This window comes from Topomyia yanbarensis, chromosome 3 (genome assembly GCF_030247195.1).
Source record: "Topomyia yanbarensis strain Yona2022 chromosome 3, ASM3024719v1, whole genome shotgun sequence".
Classification (NCBI taxonomy): Eukaryota; Metazoa; Arthropoda; class Insecta; order Diptera; family Culicidae; genus Topomyia; species Topomyia yanbarensis.
Genome location: NC_080672.1, coordinates 314,834,782 through 314,856,189, shown reverse-complemented (window position 1 = coordinate 314,856,189; position 21,408 = coordinate 314,834,782). Strand labels below are relative to the sequence as shown.

At 41.0% G+C, this 21,408-nt stretch overlaps 1 protein-coding gene across 1 annotated transcript in view; it reads right to left on the bottom strand.

Moving 5' to 3' along the window:
* Positions 1-21,408, bottom strand: part of LOC131693672 (uncharacterized) — a 123,538-nt gene that overhangs the window by 12,170 nt on the left and 89,960 nt on the right. The gene's annotated exons all lie outside the window — the stretch shown is intronic.

Sequence of the window (21,408 nt, the reverse complement as noted above, 5' to 3'; positions counted from 1 at the left end):
CCATGATCCAAATACACTGAAAAAATTTCTTTTGCCTCTTTGAAACGATAAACATTAGATTTTTTATATTTTATGATGGGGTAAGGCAAATAACTTTTTAAAAGGACATAACCAGTCGAATTAACTGTTTCTGTTGGAACAAAATTCCAAATATCTCGAAAACTATCGCATTTTGGAAGATTTTTGTTAAATGCATTTTGATTTAAAATGATACTTAGAATTATATTATGTAAAAAAATTTGTATGTCAATTAGTATGAAATTTAAAAACATGTATAAAGTTATTGTTCTCTATCATACAATCATATTTATTTTTTTTCTCTTTAGGTTTTGGTTGACAGAATATAAAAAAATAGCAAAAATTTTTTTTTGCACTTTAAATCTAAAAATAAATTTTTGTTTTTGTGAAAAATTACACTTTTTTCAGTGCATTTTTTGTACAGAAATATTCATTCCCTGTAACTCGTTCTTAGAAAGTATTGCTGTATAAAATACAGTAATCGAACAAAAAAATGAAATGTATGCACGTAGAAATATCTACGCCCTTTTGAAAAATTGCTTTTGTATCAAATTATTGCAATTGTCAAAGAAAATCATGGAGATTCATAAACCGAACACAACTTCAAAGTTTCGTTCGAATCAACGATGGTCACACGAAAAAATCCGTTCATAAATTCATGAACAAAAGGTCACGATTTCATGAACTGGACGATTTACGAAAACCATTCGTGACATCTGGTTTTGTGAATTATATCACGCACACTATTTGAGGTTCTCAGTGCAGTTTTCGTTTTCTGTCCGGACATCACAATGAACCTTATCAAATGAATAACGATGTTCTAGGTTTTAATATTTTTTATATCTACTGCTCGTACCTATTACTGGTGGCTAGCAACTGGGTATTTCATTAAAAAGTGTATGGAACAAAAATGATTGCACGAATAATACTCCAACTTTTGTGATAGAGTTCACGTAAAAATTTCATTACCATGTTGCATGAAATTGTAAATGATTAGGGATATCTTCTAAATATCACAAGCACGCAAATAAATACTAGATAGTTCGTAAATCATGTACTAAGAATCATGAACCAGTTCACGAACACATGAATATTTTATGATTTCGTGAACTTTTTCACGAAAACGAATAAGTTGTGACTATTATACTAGGTATCATGAACCGGTTTATGAAAACATGAATAATATTTCATGATGTCGTGAACTATTTTATGAGCACGGATATTGAATCGTAACTAATATATTAGGAATCATGAACCAGTTCACGAATGCATGAATAATATTTGATGATTTTGTGAACCATTTCACGAGCACGGATATTGGATTGGAACTAATATACTAGGAATCATGAATTAGTTCACGAGAATTGAATGGGTTCATGAATAAAATTCCGAATTTCGTGAAATAGTTCACGAAAAAATAGCCAGAATATTTCGATGTTGTGAACTATTGTTCCTATAACTATGAAAAAAAATCATGAGTCAACCATTGGTTTTATGAATAATGTTCATAAAGTTGTGAACTAGTTCTTGGCGGAAACCGTGACCGAAGTTCACAAAACAAATTCAAATATTTCCACAAATGAAAGCGTTATGCGGGCGTTACTGAAGGGAAATTGAACATAATTATAAAAGCCATGATTTTTAGCCAAGGTCCTGTTTTCGTAACGTAAAGAATTCAATTCACGACTTTGGGAACAATTTTTTTCCGTGTATATTTTGTGGTCGGCCGGTTTCTCGTGGAATCCTTCAATACAATCAGGCCACTTGGATAAGCACCCCACCAAGATCCAGTTATTGTTCGAAGTAAATTTATCCTTTGTTAGCACTTCGTTTAGCCTACCCATTTGCCTTATGAATCGAACTAAATTTTGAGATATTTGAAGGCAAGGACTTAGGCTACCGTTCTATCAGCCAGCTGAAGCTGAAGCTGAGCTGAATTACGCTTCATTGAAAAAATTACCAGCTCTGTTTTCCCCGTAGATAAATCGATTCCCCTTCTTTAAAGCCCATTTTGAAAAAATATTCAAGCTGTCTTGCAGTGGTTATTGTAATTTTAGAGTACATGGGTTGACAATACAATCAATTACATTATCAATGTCATTAACATGTGTGTGATTTTCTGGCAGTAAATTGTATAATTAATTATTTAATTTTGGTGAAAGACCACATTCATGTAGATTCAACGAGATTGTAAATCAATGTAAACTGAGTTGAACTTTCCTTTACCTAAGCACACGGACGCCATTTGATCTTTTTTGCCAGACAATTATTCGTTTCCTTGACCCTCCGAAAACCAAGCTGGGTATCTGATAGCAAACCATTCGCGTCAATTCAATTTTCGAGACGTCCTGCAATTTTCTGATGCAGGATAGCATTTCAATCGGTCGATACGAGTTATGATCGGAGTGTGGTTTTACCGGATTTGGAATGGCGATAATTCTCACTTATCTCTTGTCACGCGGGACAATGTTCTGCTCAAGAAACTTGTTGAATAAATCCAGCAAGCGTCTTTGAGCTTGAGCTTGAGCTTGTGCGACCACCCCTGGCTGCTACTACGTTATCGATCGGGACTAGCTGAAGTTGCACAGGGTAGATAATTATGCTTGGGATTAGCGAAATATCTTTCAATGTGCAACTCCTGGTAATCCTAAAGTGTTTCTGATCAATACCGACGCCGGCCAGGCCCGAACATAGATCGCAGAAGGAAAGTGAAGGCATGGTTAGTCCGATACTTGCTTTTGCTAGAGGCCATATATACTACTGCGCACTCCACAAGTATCACGGGAAGAGGATATTTTTGTTAGTAAGAGTATAGAAGTAGGATATACTTCTTCTTTACCGACGCCAGAGAGGTGATTCCACTACTTGGACTAGATATCTATCCACCAATTTCATGGACCGAGGACCAACGGTTTTACTTCCCTTCCGAAGGAAGACGTGACCACAGATTTTTTCACCTCAGAAAAATCTCAACGACCTCGGCTGGAATTGAACCCAGGCCAACTGGAATGAGTGGCGGTCACGCTTACCACTCAACCACCGGCGCCGTCTTAAATCCAGCAAGCGTCTTTGGCAAAATCAAAAAGACTCTTCCCCAAGTTGAATTTAATTCAGTTGTATGAGAGGAGCGCAATTGAAAATTCCTTCATTATCAAGGGCTAATCAATAGATTCGTTACTTGTGGGAGCATCACAATTGTTTTTCTACGCAAGAGAAGAATCTAGACAAAGTTTCATGGCAAAATTAAATATACATCGCTTCCTAAAAACTTCGTTTTCACTAGTCCCGTTTCGATCTCTCTTTCTTCTGGTTGTGATCCAAAGAGTACTCAGTGATGTTTCTCTAGACAAATCATCAACGAAGCGGCTCTAATAACTAAACTTCTTGGCTCGACGTAGACTGACATATCTTTTTTGCAATATCGCATATTTTTCAAAATTCATGCGACTATCCCCTAGTTTCAAAAATTCTTTGTAAGCAATATGTCTAACTTCATACGCATCAGAGCACTCCTTGTTCCACCAAGAATTAGGAGCAAGGAGCATTTATTCTCAGGTAATACGATTATCAAAAAACGTCGATCAGCAATATTGGTTTTAAAAACATTTTTTCTTGGATTCCAGTTAGCATGCAAAGTTGTTCGCTGTTACTTTTCCCATAGCCTGTTGCACGTTTACCTCACCTTCTCACCTAGTTACTACCAAAGACGAATCACCTTAGAACTCTAAGCACTTTGGTTAGGAGGTCGTTTAGTTATTGTCATGCCAGGATTCCCCAACAAAGGAATTTCTCTCGGCACCGGTGTTTGTTTCGTAAGCCAATTAGCTCCTATTTTTGTCACGTTTTAGTCGAACAGTCCTCGGCGGCGAATCTACCCCACTGTGAATTCCTCGGTGGTAGATTTCTCCCGATGCTGATGTTCGTTTCCGTGAGCGATTTACCTCCCCACTACCCCCCGATCTACTCGATCTATTCCCTAGTGGTGGATCTAGCCTACTGAACAGGCCAGTAGGTGCTAAGGTCCATCCAGCGATTCCGGGTGCAACGTAGCTTGCGGTTCACTGGCGCCCGAACGACCCACTGCAAGTTATTGACCGCGGTCTACTCGGTCCAATCCCCGACGGTGGATCTAGCCTACTCACGATCTACCCGGTAGAGTGTCGAGGTCGGTCTGGCGATTCCGGTAAAGCCAAACGTCCGGTTAGCTGGCGCCACGACGACCCCAACCCGGTGCTACGGCGCGTACTACTCTACTGGTGTCCGGCGATGGACCTAGTTCACACAGCCGAAAAGTTCCCCGGATGCGGAATTTCTCCCGAAACCCTACTTCAGGTTTCAGAGTGGCGTTCTAGCCAATGAAGATAGTTTGTTTGTCCCTCGTATACTCGTATACTCGTAACCACTCTATTGTTATCGTTTTATATATGCTCTTCATGGTACATCTCTTGGACGATATTATCGACTGTCACACTAGGCATATCCTTTCGGACTTCTTCGCGCCTAGGGCATTCAAAGACCGCGTGTTCCGGTGTCTCTTGCATGTTCACACACTCCAAACAAATGGGTGACGAAGCGTGTCCAAATCGATGCAGGTACTTCCGGAAGCATCCGTGCCCGGACAAAAACTGCATCAAATGGAAGTGTACCCAAGCAGACACATTTGGGATAAGTCGGTGGGTCCTCCTTCCTTTCTCTGCGTTGTTCCCCTCTTGCTGCCACTTATCCAACGAGTCCGACCAGTCTCCTTGCATTACATGCATTTCTCCGCTAGTAGCATTCCACGTCCTCAAGCAGATGGGAATCATCCTGGCAATTACGCATACCGCCTCCGACGACATCGTTCTGTACGCACTCGCGACACGAACAGCTATTTGGCGAAACGTGCTTATTAACTTCATCCGGTTCCTCTTTGAGTTCAGCGCAGCAGCCCAGGCCGGAACGCCATAATGAGACACCCGCCAGGAGACGTCTCGTGTTGCCTCTTGCTCCTCCGTGATTCGACATGATCCTTGCTTTAGTTGTCCTCGTAGCCTTCTCACACACATAGTTGAAATAGCTGTTATAATTTAATCAATCATCGACCATCACACCCAGGAGCTTCAGCGCACGCATCTCCACCTCCTCAAGGGTCTCACCGGTTATCTCCACCTCCTCAAGGGTCTCACCGGTTATCGCTAGGGCAACAACATCTGCCAATGTGACGACCTCAACTCCCCTGGGCAGTTGCAGTGTTAACACTCCATTGTACATTATATTCCGTTGGGCTAAGTGACCCTAATTGACCTCTTCCCCATTTTCGTTTCGTAGACCAGTACTTGGTTCTGAAAATAACTTTTCAGAACCTTGCACAGATAGTCCGGAACCCGCATTCTGTGCGGCGCTATGGCAATCGCCCCCTGCCCCAGCTGGCACTATTGAACGCGTTCTTCACACTGATCCTAACCACGGCTTAGTAGCGATTACCTTTTCTCTTCTGCTTCGATGATTTCTGTGCGCTCGCGATGACTGTGCGGATGGCTTTTATCGTCTATAACGTCTGTTGAGGATGACCCTTTCCAGGAGTTTATTAAGAGTATCCAGCAGGCATATAGGCCGATACGATGATGGATCTCGTGGTGGTTTCCCTGGTTTTGGCAGCAACACCAGTTTCTGGATCTTCCACCTATCCGGAAAGTAGTCATCGTCCAGGCATTTCTGTGGGACTATCCTGAACATGTCCGGAAATGCCAGTATCGCGGTCTTCAGCGCCACGTTAGGGATACCATCGTATCCGGAAGCTTTATTCGCTTTCAGCTCTTTTGTCACTATAAGGAGCTCGTCGTTCGGGACTCGATAATCACCAGCATTTCCACCGTCTGCATCAACGTATGCTGTAGGCGGCCATGCGGTTAGGTCGTGCTTCGAGAAAAGACTCTCCACGATAATTTTCAGTTTGTCAGCGCGCGTTTCTATTGGCGTCATTGGACCTTTGATACTGGCCATAACGACACAGTCAGCATTGCCCCACGGGTTGGCGTTTACTTATCTGCATAGCTCCTTGTAGCAAGTGGACTTACTTAGCACTATGCCTGGCAAAAAAGAACAAATGGCGTCCATGTTCTTAGACGTAAAACTAAAATTCAACTCAGTTTACATTGATGTTCTCTCGGTGAATCTACATCAATGTGCTGTGGGCATCAAAAGTCAATAATTATTTATACAATTTACTGCCAGACAATCACATACATGTTAATGACATTGATAATTGTATTATCAACCTATGTACTCTAAAATTACAACAACCACTTCAAGACAGATTGAATAATTTCCGGCTTATATGGAAACTTATTATATGACTGGACGATTCATTCTATCTTTCCGAAACCATATATCTGAAATTTCATAGTTGTCTATAGGGGTAATATACCTTACATTTCACCAAAGATTGTGAAAATCTCCAACCATCTCCGAGAAACTGATGAGTTTTTTAATTTTGAAAGATGGCCATCTTTCCGCGTACTTCCAAAACCGTTTTTGGCGGTCAATGTGGCCAACAAGATTTCTATGGGCCGTCAGTAACCTAGAACTACAAATGCAATATGTTTGGCTCCTATTTTAGGGAAAAAAAATCCTTTTTGCATTCATAGCGCTATCGGTTTGAATGGGAGTTTTCTCTGTGACCACATTGCACAACCCGTAACACCGCCACCGGAATTCGGATCGAAATAAAATTTAATAACAGTTTTTGGGGTTCATTGGGGATTAAGTTTGGTCAAATCGGTCCGGTAATCACTGAGAAATTGATGTAACTGTTATTTTGACTTTGAATACTTCCGCTGCGGCTTTTGGAACCGTCGATGGTTGCCAATGTGGCCAAAGAGGCTTTGAATGACTGTTAGTGACCTAGAACTACAAATCCAAGCAGTTGTGGTCACATATTGGAAAAATTTTCGCCTTTTGGAAAAAATTTACATCCATCGCCGAATACGTTGAAATCGGGATTTACTGTGTGTTCGTACTCATCACCCTGTAATTCTGAAACCGGATGTCGGCTCAATTAGAAATTCAATAGCAGCGTTGTAACTTTTCAATTCAAAATTCAATTGGAACGTAGTAACTTTCATTTGAGACCAAGTTTGGAAAAATCGGTAAATAATTAGCTGAGAAATAGGTATGACATTAACTTAGAGACTTGGAAAGTTCCCCGGGGTATCAAGAACCGTCATAGGTGGCCAATGCGGTCAAAGCGACTTCGATGGGTCTTTAGTGATCTAGACACGCAAATCCAAGTAATGTTGCACATATTTTAATATGTATTGCATCATATGGACATTATGATGGTACCAGTTTATAAGGGAATTTGCTGTGTGATCGTACTCTTCAACCCGTAACTCTGGAACCGGAAGTCGGATCAATTAAAAAAAATCAATAGCAACCGATAGGAAGGTTGTACCTTTCATTTGAGACTAAGTATTTGCAAATCAATCCAGCCATCTCTGAGAAAAATCGGTGAGATTGTTTGATACATGCATACATACATACATACATACATACATACATACATACATACATACACACACATATACACGCACACATTGTTACTCTTCGTCGAAGCAGGAAAGATCCACCGTCGGGGACTATTCCGAGTAGTCCGTAGCGAATCGCCGGCTTGAATCGTCGGGGCACTAGTGAACCGGTCGCAATCCTCCACCCGGAATCGCTGGACTGACCTCGGCATTCTGCCGGACTGCATCGAAAGAAGAATAACGCGTCCGTCAACGGTTGCGGGAGACATTCTTTCGTCGAGGAACTCTCCGCCGAGGTAGGCTAGCTCCACCGTCGGGGACTACGCCGAGTAGCACCGAACACAACAAACCACCAGTATAGGGTCGTCGGGGCACCAGTGTACCGGAAGCCACCCTTCAACCGGAATCGCACGATCGACCACGGCATCCAACTGGTCAACGTAGGGAGGAGGGCATGTAGAATATCATGCCGTGCAGGACTGTTATGGCGGTTATGAGACCAGCGAAATCTAGCGCGAACAGCTAGACCTGGAATCATGTGAAGTGCATTAGCAGGAGTTTAGAGGAGTAGTGTTCAGAATTATCTTCTCTGTTCAAAGTCCCTCGCTCTAACACACGATGGACGAAATCGGTAGTATGGTCGAACGTTTGCTGGGTCGGCATAAAAGCTTTATCACCAAGTAAAAAACACACTTTTACCGATCTCGAACAACTGAGTCGAATGGTATAAGAGATTCGGCTCTGTGGGCCGCGGTTAGAAAGTCGAAATTCCGACCGATTGCATAACCTTTCTATATAAGAAAGGCAAAACAATATCCAGTTGTGCACCACAATTTATAATGTACTAACTATTATTTGTGATACACAACTACAATAAATCAATCGAAGACATCCTAGACTTCATAAACTTTTGCTTGGAAGATGTCATCACATAACTGAATTCAAATCAATCAGACATTGGCAGTCATTCTGAACCATTTCTTATAACTAGATATTCTGCTTGGTATCCATAGACTTGTGGTAAGGGCAATCTATAGATAACCTAGACTGGGTGGAACAGAAGATAAGTTACTGCTGGTCCGGTAAACCATATTCCGAAATGTTCGAATTTAATGCAGATATGATTCTATGTCGGAAGAAAAGGTTACTAATGGGGTTTTTCATTGAAAAAGCCCGGGGCAGTGGATTGCACTGGTGTTGCATTTTCTAGCAGTAGAGCAAGCCACTAGACGCGTTTCATTCCCACTTTTGCTAGAAAGTGCAAAACCAGTGCAATCTACTGCCCCGATATAAGAATCAGAACAAAATTCCGAAAATGGGTTGGATACAGTGTAGAACCGGTTTAAAATCCTAATGAAAAATCACAGCCTTTGATACTACAAAATCATATTTAGAGAATGTAGGTAAATGATCTATTTTGAATCCATCTGTAACCGGCACCGGTGCCTATATCATAGTGTCTTTGCGTTGAGCTTTACTGTCCATAAAACCATAAGAGTCCCATATGAATTTTTTGTTGAAAATGAGTTATCTGTTGGATTGTATTCTGTATCACCACTGAATCACAATGAACAAATAAGATTACCAGGTTTGTTTAGAAAATATCGAAAAAATACCAAACCATGGTTGTCCCATCCATTTGGCTCAAAGAAAATGTAAATCTTGAATAACGTTTTTCTCGGATTGTTGTTTTTCACTATGGAAATCTTATGCTTTTACGTCTGATTGATACTTTCACGATGTCTATGATCTGTTGCACGGTAGTGGGACATAGCGCACCGAAGTGTATGTTCACAGGTTGAAATACATATACATATCTAATTGCTATATCAAATGGTACCTTTTATGCGAAGTATTGTACTTATACGCTATCAGTAAAAAAATCGTATGGCTTTTTTCAAACAAAGTTGGCGAATCTACGTAGCATAACTTACAAATCACTGATACTTAGGTAGAGCAGAATAGATTTTATATACACATATACTAACCATGATCGCAAATCACTCCCATAAAGATAAGAATTCCATAGAAAATGGGACAAATGTGCGATCGTTGGCAGTATAATTCACTATGGGTCGTCGGTATAGTGTCACCGCCACATAGCATTGTTGGGACATTGAAGATCTAATGGTTATATGAATAGTCAGTCTTCGCCGTGCTTAGTTCCTCTAAATATTTATAATATCTATTGATTGGTTATGCTCAGGACGGCAATGCTTACTGAAAAACGTTTTATATTATTTATTGGCTAGCGAGTGTACATTAGAAACTATTGTGGTTGATTTCCAAAAAGCTTAGCTTAGTTTAGCTTGGGTAGACCGCGCGCGTCGTTTGCTCCCATTCCCTGTCAGCATACGACCACAAATCCCACCGTGGTCACTAATGCCGCTTCCATCCGAAACAAATCTGAGTCAGGCTCCAACCCCAACCGCTGTCAAAATGTAGGAACTGACATCGCGGGAAGGTGAGGGATAGGAGTTCTGTATCAGAAGAAAATGGTGGCATAGTGTGGCATCATATTGCACAATAATACAGCTTTGCCAACCTATTCTGGTTGATTTCCAAAAAGTGAAATAAATTATGAACATGTTTTTTTTTATCAATGTCCGCAATATCACACCAACTCACAACTCTTTGACGATGCTGGAATTTCTCATAATGTGTGATTTATATGATAGATTTGGAAAATTTGGGTAGATCACTTGCATATGAAATTAGCTCACTGACTCACACGATTTTCTTCCGGATTCCTAAAGGGGATTTTTAGCCAGTCGAAATATGCTATCATGTTAGTATAATGTTTTACAACGTCACATTTGATCTCTTTCAATTAGTTTTGTTCATGTTTAGGACGTTGTCTTCAAAAATTTCATCAATTGTACATAAATATCAAAACCATATTCTAGCTCAGAAAAAAAACTAATGTTATTTATGAAAAGCACAGCACAATTCAGTAATTATGTTGAAATTAATGTTACAATCAACTAAGTACCGATATTTGAATGGAAAACAAATATTTGTTATTCATTGTTCGCAACATCGTAGTCAAGATGTAATCCCTGAAATGCTGCAACTTGTGAAACTAACGCAAACGCCTACTAACGTTTATTATTTGTGTTTTCCATCTACTGCCGGTTCATGTATACGCATACAAACAAGCATCCGCGGAGTTTACGATTTGATATGCAATCGATGGAAAATATGGAATTTCCCAATGAAAATCTTAGACTTTTCGTGAAAACTGAATATACATTAGATGTAAATATTACGTAGAATGCTCCAGTATATTTTTTGAATCAATTAGAGCGTATGCACAATGCATAGATAGGTTATGAATAAAATTAGGAAAATCGTAAAATTTTCATGGAAAAGTCGGAAAATTCCATCAAACTAAAGTTCCAATGTGTGCTTTAGAGAAATAGAAACACACTGAAATACTAAAAAGAGTATGTCATCGCTTTATTTTCGAAGATATTAGCGTGGAAATGCAAAAAAGGCAAAAGTTTTTCCGGTCTAAGGTAATGCATTCGGAAAATCGGGAGAATTTTCACGGAAAATTTTAACCAGATGATAGCTGAATAAATTCTGCAGGGACGTATGTTTTTTGTTTTGGGATTTTAGTTAATTTTATCGTCTATTTTCTCGAAAAACTAACTTTTTCCTACTGTTTTGCGGCGCGAGTTACGATGGCCTTAATAGATGTATTTGGGTTTGATGCCCCAGGTCTTTCCAAAAGTTCGTTTGCACTGCATGCATGCTATACAAAAACATAGGAACTTAAATTCTCCTGGAAACGTGTATAAGGCTTATCAAATTAATAGATAAGAGGTTAGAGATTATGTAAAATTCCCCGGGCAATGGAATGCAACTATTTGTGTTATAATTTTTTCCTGCATTTTTGATTATTTGCTAACTGGTGGCAATTTAAAAAAAAACTGTTTTAATCTACCTAGTGGTGCAATTGTGCCTTTTTCATTTGTCCAAACTACGATTCCATGGCTGGTTATGTTCAATACAATGATGGAAATGTATATTACATATTCAGTACGATTTGCACATACATACAGTGGATCGGCAGCCAAAATCTTTAGATACTATGTGTCGACACTGAAATATCGCTTGAAACCAGCGGCGGATCAAGCATAAGGATCCGGGGGGTCCGGACCCTGCCGAAAATTTTGAACTTGTTAAGAACTTTTAAACTAGTTTTAATTTTAAAGTAGCAATCCCTCATTGCATACTCCTATCTTTACATCTTTATCCTAGCCTTTACAAGCCAAAAAAATTTTGGCCGGGATTAGGTTGACGATTTTTAGAGTGATTGCATAACCTTTCTATATGAGAAAGCAAAAATATGCCAAAGTCCAAAAAAGTAAATATTCGTCAAAATTTTTTTTCGAGATTTCATTAAATCTCAACGTCATTTGGCATCAAAAATGCAAATTCGATTTTGAAATTTACCCTTACTCCCCCCTTTGAGAATTTTTCATTTCAGTTTATATGGGAATTTGCTGCGTGGTCGCACTCTTCAATCCGTAGCTCCGGAACCGGAAGTCCAATCAATAAAAAATTTAATAGCAGCCGATGGAAAGGTTGTACCTTTTATTTGATCACTTTATTTTATTTGTGCAAATCGGTCCAGCCATCTCTGAGAAACAGAGGTCACATTTTTTTCACATACACACACCAGCAATCCGGCACAACCGGGACAGGCGGTCGAAAACCCCTGGAAGTTGGTCAGTAAGGGGAAGCAGATGTCGAACGCAGCTCGACCCGCAAAGAAGGCCAAGGACAGAGGCGAGGCCTTGTTGGTAAAAACCGACAAGAGCAAATATGCCGACGTCCTTAAGTCAATTCGGGCGGCCGAAAGCCTCTCGGCCCTCGGGCAGGACGTGTGCAGCGTGAAACGCACCAAGACCGGTGAAATGCTATTGGTGCTGAAGCGACACGCACAATCTAGTGCGGCGAACAAAACCTTGGCCCAAGAGGTCCTGGGTGAAAGCGCCCAGGTGAGATCACTAGGTGCGGAAGTGGCTCTCCAGTGCAAGCAACTGGACGACTTCACGACCGCAGACGATGTCGTCTCTGCCGTCACACACCAGTGGAGCGCAGTGATCGAGCGGGCCTCTGTGCGCTTAAGAGCGGGATTCTCTGGCACGCAAGTAGCCTACTTCAGGCTGCTGACTGCGGAATCTAAAAAGGTTACCGAGAAAGGGAAACTGAAGATCAGCTGGTCAGTATGCCCAGTAAGCATACCCCAGCAGCCTTCAGTGGATAGGTGCTATCGGTGCCTAGAATCCGGCCACAAGTCGTACGAATGCAAGGGACTAGATAGGAGCAAATTATGTCGTCGCTCCGGCGAGGAGGGTCCTAAAGAGCGGGACTGCACTAAGGAGCATTAAATGCTTTATCTGCACCGCTAAAAAGCAAGCCCGTAACCAAGCATGGTTACAATGGGTGGACCTTCGTGTCCCTTCGGTGAAGCCAGCAAGAGGAAGTCGTGAACGTCACACAGATTAATCTTAACCACTGTGCAGCTGCCCAGTAGGTGTTGTGGCAGTCGGTCTCGGAGTCGAGGACAGATGTCGTCCTCCTATCTGACCCGTACAACGTCTCTGCCGATAACGGCAATTGGATGTTGGACGGGTCTGGGATGGCAGCAATCTGTACAACGGGACGGTTCCCGGTTCAAGAGGTAATACACCCCTCGGCCGAGGGCCAAGATCAATGGTGTGTTCTATTGTAGCTGCTATGCTCCACCAAGGTGGCCTATAGAACAGTTGAACCAGATGATCGACAGGCTCTCTTCCGACCTAGTGGACCGGAAACCGGTAGTCATAGTGGGGCAGCCGCTGTGCAAATAGCGCTACTGGAGGCGCTTGCGAAACTCGACGCTGTGTTAGCCAATAATGGCTCCGCTAGCACATTCCGTAGAAATGGGGTGGAGTCATGGATTGACATAACGTTTGCCAGCCCAGGTCTGGTTCCAGGCATGGAATGGAGGGTAGACGAGGGCTACACCCATAGTGATCACTTAGCAATTCGCTTTAGGATCAACTATGGTGTCGCGAGTCCAATCACTTCGACATCGAAGCTTTCACCGCGACCCTGGGACTGGAGGCCAACACCGACAGTCTAAACGGGGATGCGCTGGTAGCCGTCTTATTACGCGCGTGCGACGCCACTATACCGAGAAAAACCCTGCCAAGAAACGGCAGACGCCCGGTATACTGGTGGAGTGCCGAGATTGCAGCCCTACGATCAGCCTGACTCAGAGCTAGACGTAGGATGCAACGAGCCCGCACCGAGGATGCAAGAGGTTCTCTCGCCGTGAAGTGTTTCGAGCTGCGAAATTGGCCCTTAACAAGGCCATTAAAAGCAGCAAGAGAGAGTGTTTCGACAACCTGTACGAGAGTGCCAACGCGAATCCGTGGGGTGACGCCTACAGAATCGTGATGGCGAAGACCAAATGGGGGCTCTCCACCCCCCGAGCGTTCTCCGGACCGGTTGGCGAGGATTATGGAAGTACTCTTCCCGTCTCGAGCCACAAACCCCTGGCCACCTGTACCGCAAGACATTGTGGGTGATGCCGAAATGGTGGCTCCGATAACGAATGAAGAACTACTCGCAGTTGCTAATTCCCTAGCAACGAACAAAGCTCCAGAGCCAGATGGAGTGCCAAAGAGCACTCTGAAGGCAGCGATCATAGCGAACCCGAACATGTTCAGGCTAGCTATGCAGCGATGGCTTGACGAGTGCCGCTTCCCCGATAGATGGAAAAGGCAGAAATCCCAGTGTGAAGCCCGGGAAGCCGCCAGGCGACCAATCGACGAACAGACCAATCTGTCCGATCGACACGACTGGCAAATTGCTGGAGAGAATAATCCTTAACAGGCTAACCCCGTACACAGAAGGTACGAACGGCCTGTCAAGCAACCAGTTTGGCTTTCGGAAGGGTAAGTCCACGGTGGACGCTATCAACTCAGTGATAAAGACTGCCGAGATAGCGATCCAACGAAAAAGGCGAGACATTCGATACTGTGCGTTAGTGACACTTGACGTGAAGAACGCATTCAACAGCGCAAGCTGGGATGCCATCGCGCTCTCGTTACACCGGCTTAGTCTACCAGTGGGTCTCGATCCTAGGCCCGGTGCTATGGAACTTCATGTATGACGTGGTTCTGAGACTGAAGTTCCCTCCTTGGGCCAAGATCGTCGGCTTTGCCGATGACGTAACCTTGGAGGTCTATGGGGAGTCAATCCCTGAGGTAGAACTAACTGTAGAACACGCGATCAACACGGTGGAGGAATGGATGAGCGCGAGAGGCCTGGAGCTCGCTTAGCATAAGACGGAGGTAGTTATCGTCAACAACCGCAAGTCGGCATAACATGCAGTTATCCATGGAGAAGTCGTGATCACCTCACAGTGGAGTCTGAAGTCTCTCTGAGTCATTATAGACGACAAGCTGACCTTCGGCAGCCATGTCGACTATACATGCATGAGAGCGTCGACTGCTGTTGCGGCTCTACCGAGGATGATGTCCAACAGCTATCTATCCTCAGGTATGGCGGCCCGTCATGGTCAAGAGCACTGAGGGGAACCAGTTACCTGCAGAAACTGGAGAGCACCTACCGCATGATGTGCCTCAGAGTGATATTTGCTTACCGCACGGTATCACACGATGCATCCTGCGTGATAGCGAGCATGATGCCATTCGGGCTGGTCATACGGGAAGATGAGGAGTGCTTTGAGCTGCGTGGCATTAGAGGAGTCCGCGAGCGCACCAGGGTGACCTCGGTCGCCAGATGGAAGCGTGAGTGGGATAACTCCCCGAAAGGTAGGTGGACCCACCGGCTGCTACTTAGCATATCTAGCTGGGTGGGTAGACCCCATGGGGAAGCTCACTTGCATCTGACAAAATTTCTGTCAGGCCATGGCTGCTTCCGACAGTACCACCACAGGTTCGGGCACACGGAGGTCTCCGTATGCCCTGACTTCCCAGAGGTTGACGAAACTGCCGAACACATACTGTTTGTATGCCCTCGCTTCGACGTCGAAAGGAGAGCAATACTTGTCGTCTGTGGCTGGGACACAATCGCTGATACCCTTATTCAGCGGATGTGTCAAGCGTTGGAGAAGTGAAACACAGTCTCGACTGCAACCACTCAGATTGCCTGCAGGCTACAGAGAATCTGGTGCACCGAGCAACAGATGACGGGCACGACTAACTAGTGATTGGTTAGTTGGAGCGGAAAGGGCCGAGCGCGAAAAAGTGAGTGAATGGTCTGTTCATGCTGAGGTAGGCTTGGCGCAGCGACTGGCAACCGCGTAAGGGGTAAAGCCAGCCACTCCGAAGCAAGGCAGATAAGTGAGTGAACAGGCGTATATATGGACTGCCTCATGCCAAGATAGGAGGGTCGTAGTATCGTAGTATGTTGGGACTTCGCTATTGATACCTCGTGGCGTGGCAGAGGAGTGAAGGGTGAGCATCCAAGTCAGCCTCACATGGTATGTTAGGGGTGAGCACAAAAGTAAGCCTCACAAGGTACGAAAAAGGTGAGCACACAAGTCATGTTTTAACATGATGATGAGTTATGATCTACCATAGACCATGCGGTAGAGGGGTGGGCGTAGTGTATTGGTAAATCGATTGCCTTGTACGCAGCGCACCTGGGTTCGAGTCCCGATCCCGCACATAGGGTTAGAAATTTTTCATAAGAGATTTTTCTAACCCGAAGAGGCGAATGACCTTACGGTTAAAACCTCTATAATCGAAATAAAAAAAAAAACCATGCGGTAGACTTGGGTACAACGCCCAACTCCTACTTAGCAGAAGGCAAATAATTCTTCACATTTCCTTTCGATCATGTCCATATGAGCCTGCCTAGTCCTAGTTTTCCGTTCTAAGTTTATAACTGATTCGCTCTAGAATACCTATCCGTCTTTCAATTTCATTGCTTTCGTTTCTCTTAGTCTCAAATTTGCCGAAAATAGCCAACAAAATCGATACAGTAGAATTTTTTTATGTTTGATAGTTGTGGATAACTTATGAAAAAGGCCTAATATTTTTGTTGAAAGAAAATCAAAATATTTTAGAATACTTTTTCTTAAGAGCATTTTTTTTAAATGATATTTAGTATCATATTGGTTATTCCACGCGAAGTGATCAAGGCACGTGTAATTTGGAGGAATTGTTCATCTAGGGCCAAATTTTAGTGTCAATCGAACCACCCCTCGGGCCATGAGAGCATCCCCCGTTTTGACAAATTGCCAAAACCCTTGATCCTTTGATCATATCTCCGGTTCTATTTCAAACCGCAAGATGGGTTTTGAAGAAAATTGTTCAAGGAGTCTAGAAAAAACATTAATTTTTCGAGGCAGTGCTGCCAACTATGCGTTTTTTTAGTTAAATATTAAAAGTTGAATTTGCTCTCAATACATATATTTTAATTTAGAAAATTCTAATGCCATCGTGTTCCTCAGACATTTTTATATAAAAAACACTTATAATCTCAATATAATTTGAGCTAATCTTGAGATAACAAAAATAAGAAAAAATCGCAATTTCCCATATAAAATCGCAAGCGCACAACACTAAACACCAGCTTGAGTATTCTGAGTTTAAACATAATTTTTCGTAAATTAGACGAGAAATGATGAAAAACTACGTTTTTAGTTTGCTTCTAGCAGATCAGGGTCGTTTTTAATGACCGTTTGAAGATTTTCTTAATTTTGGCCAATAAAAGTGGATTTTTATATGAGAAAATGCGAGTTTTTTTTTGCATAAAATGGCGTATCTCAGGATTCTCACAAAATTGTTTGGGCAAATAGACCCAAATTGAAAAAAAGTATCGATTAGAAATTCTGTACAAACTGTTGGCGTGGTCAGAAAAACTGTTTCAAAGTCTGTCCCGTTACATGTTATTTGTTTTCCATTACTTCACAATTAAAAATAAGCATTATTACATTTCCATCTAAAATTTTAGAGCGAGAGAATTTTAGATTTATAGATTTTATTGACATTAAAAATGTCTTACTCCACTATCTGGGGCTAGGTGTCATTCTAAAATCTAAACTATCTCCCATGTAACGAAACTATGTAAGGTTTGCACGCTTATAACTCCGATATTACTAGATGGATTTTAATCATTCATACACCAACCGATTCAGAAACACCTAACTAAAATATTGGTAATAATTTAATATCTCCCCAATAAAAGTAGACTTTTGGAAATTGGTAAAATTAAAAAGTTCACAAAAAACGGGAAAAATACCATTCGTGAGGCAGATTTCTCAGACACAGCCGTCAAAAGAGGGCAGCTTAGTTGCTCAATGAAACACGAAAAGTCATAAATAGAAGCAACGCATGTCCGTTTAAATCAGTTGTTGCTCTTATCCCTCACGAGCAACGTCGTCTCCGGGCGATGCAATAAGTGCTATCGATTTTCGGTAACGTTGGCATTTGCACACACTCGCACCTAAGTGACTAAACCATATACCATATTAGTTTATAAATAGAGGTGACGCGTACCCGTTTGAATCAGTTTTTGTTCTTATGTCGAACGGGTAAGATCATGGCTGCAGCGTCTGGGCATTACAATAAGCGGTAGACGCTATGCATTTTCGGCAGCGGTGGCCGTGTGCGGATTTTTCGGCTACCAGCGCGGTGTCACAGAATGATTTCCAAAGTGGGTGGGCGGGGTGGTTTGAATTTAATTCAATACGGTGTGTGCTGCTTAAGAGTGTTGCGTTTGAAAAAAATATATTTATTTTTATGCATGCGTGTGCGTTGTAACTTGTTAATCCATGTTTACGGCGCTTTGTAGCTGCGTAGGGTAAAGAGCCAATTGGTTTTCATGTTTTATATTTCGGTTATATGTTTTTTATCAGTAAGGCATCTGACAACGTGCTTCTGTAGTTATTGCACTGTTCAGCAGCGTAGTATTTTATATAGGAGAGTACACTCAGGTTTTTTACGCGGATTTTGAAATTTACGCGGTTTTCATTAACGCGTTTTTTTTAAATTTACGCGGTTTTCATTTACACGGCCTGTATCCCCTGCCTGAAAAATCTGAGTGTAATTGCATCGGAAACAATCACATTCCCAGCAGAACTTTTTGTTTTCTAATTTCAAACACTTTTGTTTCGTACTGCACACAACGGAAAATTTTAAAACAGAACTTACCGTCCCAGCAGCAGTTGAAGCGGGTGTTCTTTTTCAATTCAAATTCAAGCCATGTCTTAAGCGTTACTGGACTTAAAATTGTTTTCCCAGTTTAACCAGTCAGAATATCTGTCCTACCCTATGCATTTAAAACACAGTTCTAATTGCGTTTTAAGGTATACAACAAATACGGTTGGGTATACTAATTTAAATTTTAAAATAAATCTGTTTTAAATTATGAAACAAACCGCTGTACTGAAGATATAATTATGTCAGTCCTATTACCACATAAAACACCTATATAACATAAAACGTTGCAGAATTGGTTTAATAATACAATGTTTACACTACAGAGTTATAACACGTTTTAATAATTAGCAACAAGAAAAATGTCACCAAGATAGCATTAAAACCCGTTTTAACTGGTAGTGCGAACGTTGCATAACAATGTAATTTATCAAATAATTTAATTTTTCACCACTAATCGATCAAGAAATACTTACACTTAAGATTGTTTACTTAAGTTCATTAGTACATTATTGAAAATTTAAATGGAAAATGAAATTTCATATTTTATGGAGAATCTGTATATTTCCGTTGGCGGGCGTGGGTTTCCTTATCACAGCTCTCAATATGGAACTTTTCTTTTGAATATATTTTCTGGACAGACCAGCCTATTTTTACTAGATGGATCAGCCAAATAATGCCAATCACCTAGTGAGATACTTGATTAATTAATAGATTACCGTTAAAAGACCTTCAATAAATTATGTTTTAATGGGGAGGGTATATAGCAAATTGTAACATAACATATGAAAACAGGCGAGTGAACAAGAACGTGTGTCGATATGTGTGATAGATAAAAATGCTATATTTTTAATGTCACCGTGGTCGTGTCCTGTACACAACCCTTTAATTTTTTATATTTTCATTTCATTATGGTCTTTTAATAATTTTTAGGTTGAACAGAATCATGAAAAAGTTTTAATAAATGATCGGCATGGAAAATTGTTATGGGTTCGTCATTCATATTGTTTTATAATAGAAGATATATACATAGGGAAAAATCAGTTCGTCTATGGTTGTCTTTTTCGGAACCTTGACCATATTGTTTCTTAAATTTACTCTTCCTTTGAAATTTGATTATAAATCAAAGCAGATTTACATAAGCCTGTAGACAGTTTTGAAGAGGAGCCGTAATCTATAAATTGCAGTTCGATGCAATTTGATAAGTTGCAGAAAGTTTTGAAAAATGTATTATAGAAATTCGTTGTGGAATGGCAGAAAGGGCAGCGTGAGAATATTTCAAGATCCATCGCAAAACCATTTACAAAAAAAATAACAGATGCTCGGGGAAAAAAGCTAGCTCCAGGCAAATATTTTTTCCGTTATTTTCACTGTTATTGAAGATATTTTTTGATTAAAAAAAATTTAAGTGGTGTAATGTAGAAAAATCTTTTGTAGCGTACAAATTTCCCTTATGATGGTTCTCCATTCATAGAAGAACCTACGCGGAGCTAAAACTCAAAAGTGCTAAAGAGCTATTGGCTTTATCAGTAGGGTTAATTTTTCATTCGGGAGGGAAGAATTTAGGCTGTTCACTGCCATGTTTCATGCCTTATTCTTTCACTTTTCTTCGGGAAAATGATTGAGCTATATGGCAAGGCAGAAATCACCAAATAACATAAGGAATGCACCAATCGAGTCTATATATACTGATTTCTGAACATGTTTTATAACGTAGTTTGTTAATAAAATTACATTTGATACAGTAACGGTTGTTGATTTTTTTTTTTCTAAAATTAGCGTTTTCAACTTCTATAATAAAGTTATTTCATACTAGATGACGATCCGCTTGTTGAAAGCTAATAGAAAATATTCTGACAAAATGGCTAAACACTGCAGACGCTGCTTTTGATAAAATTCTGAATTGACCGCTACCAAAGATTTGTACATGTTCTTTCTGTCATGGTCAATACTTACCTGTATTTATTGATACTAAAACATTATTTATCACTGTGACACTAGCATATTTTCTCAAACATTTTTTTGGCGAAAATTAAATGAATATTTGTGACCAAAAGTGAATTTGAAAAATCTTACGTCGTTTATGATTGAGTCTGAAACTGAATCAGTTCCAGCAGTTTGGATAAAAAATCAATTCAGTTCAGTCTCCAAGAAAACCCAAATTATTATGAGTCTCACGAAAATTTACTGTTCACTCTCGCTTAATTTTTAAACCGGTTTAAAGTTAAGCGAGAGTAAAGAGATCGGCCCTTAGTTATTCAAATTCAAGTTGCATTTCGCTGCCGAGTGCGATATCAAAAAGGTGTCGCTCATTTGATTGCATTCGCTATGAGCAATTTTTAGCTTTGAGCTACTACTCTGGTGATCGAAAATGACTCCCGTTAGGTTGCACCAGATGTCTCAAATAGTGCGCGAAATAATTTAATTTCCACACTAATTTAGTGCTACAAACTGTTTTTAAATTGAAATATTTTCGTTTGGCAAAAAAAAAATGATTCATATGGATCGGAATGCTCGATCGATATTTTACGGAAGAACAAATTTGTGATTCTAGTTTTGTAATATTCAGAGGCAGAGAGCTTAATCGCGCAATCATTGAATTGAATGTGCCTAAAATCTCGATAAAAACTTATAGTTGAACAGCATCAGATTATGAAACACTTTTCCCGTCAAGTAACTTCTCAAGTCAACGA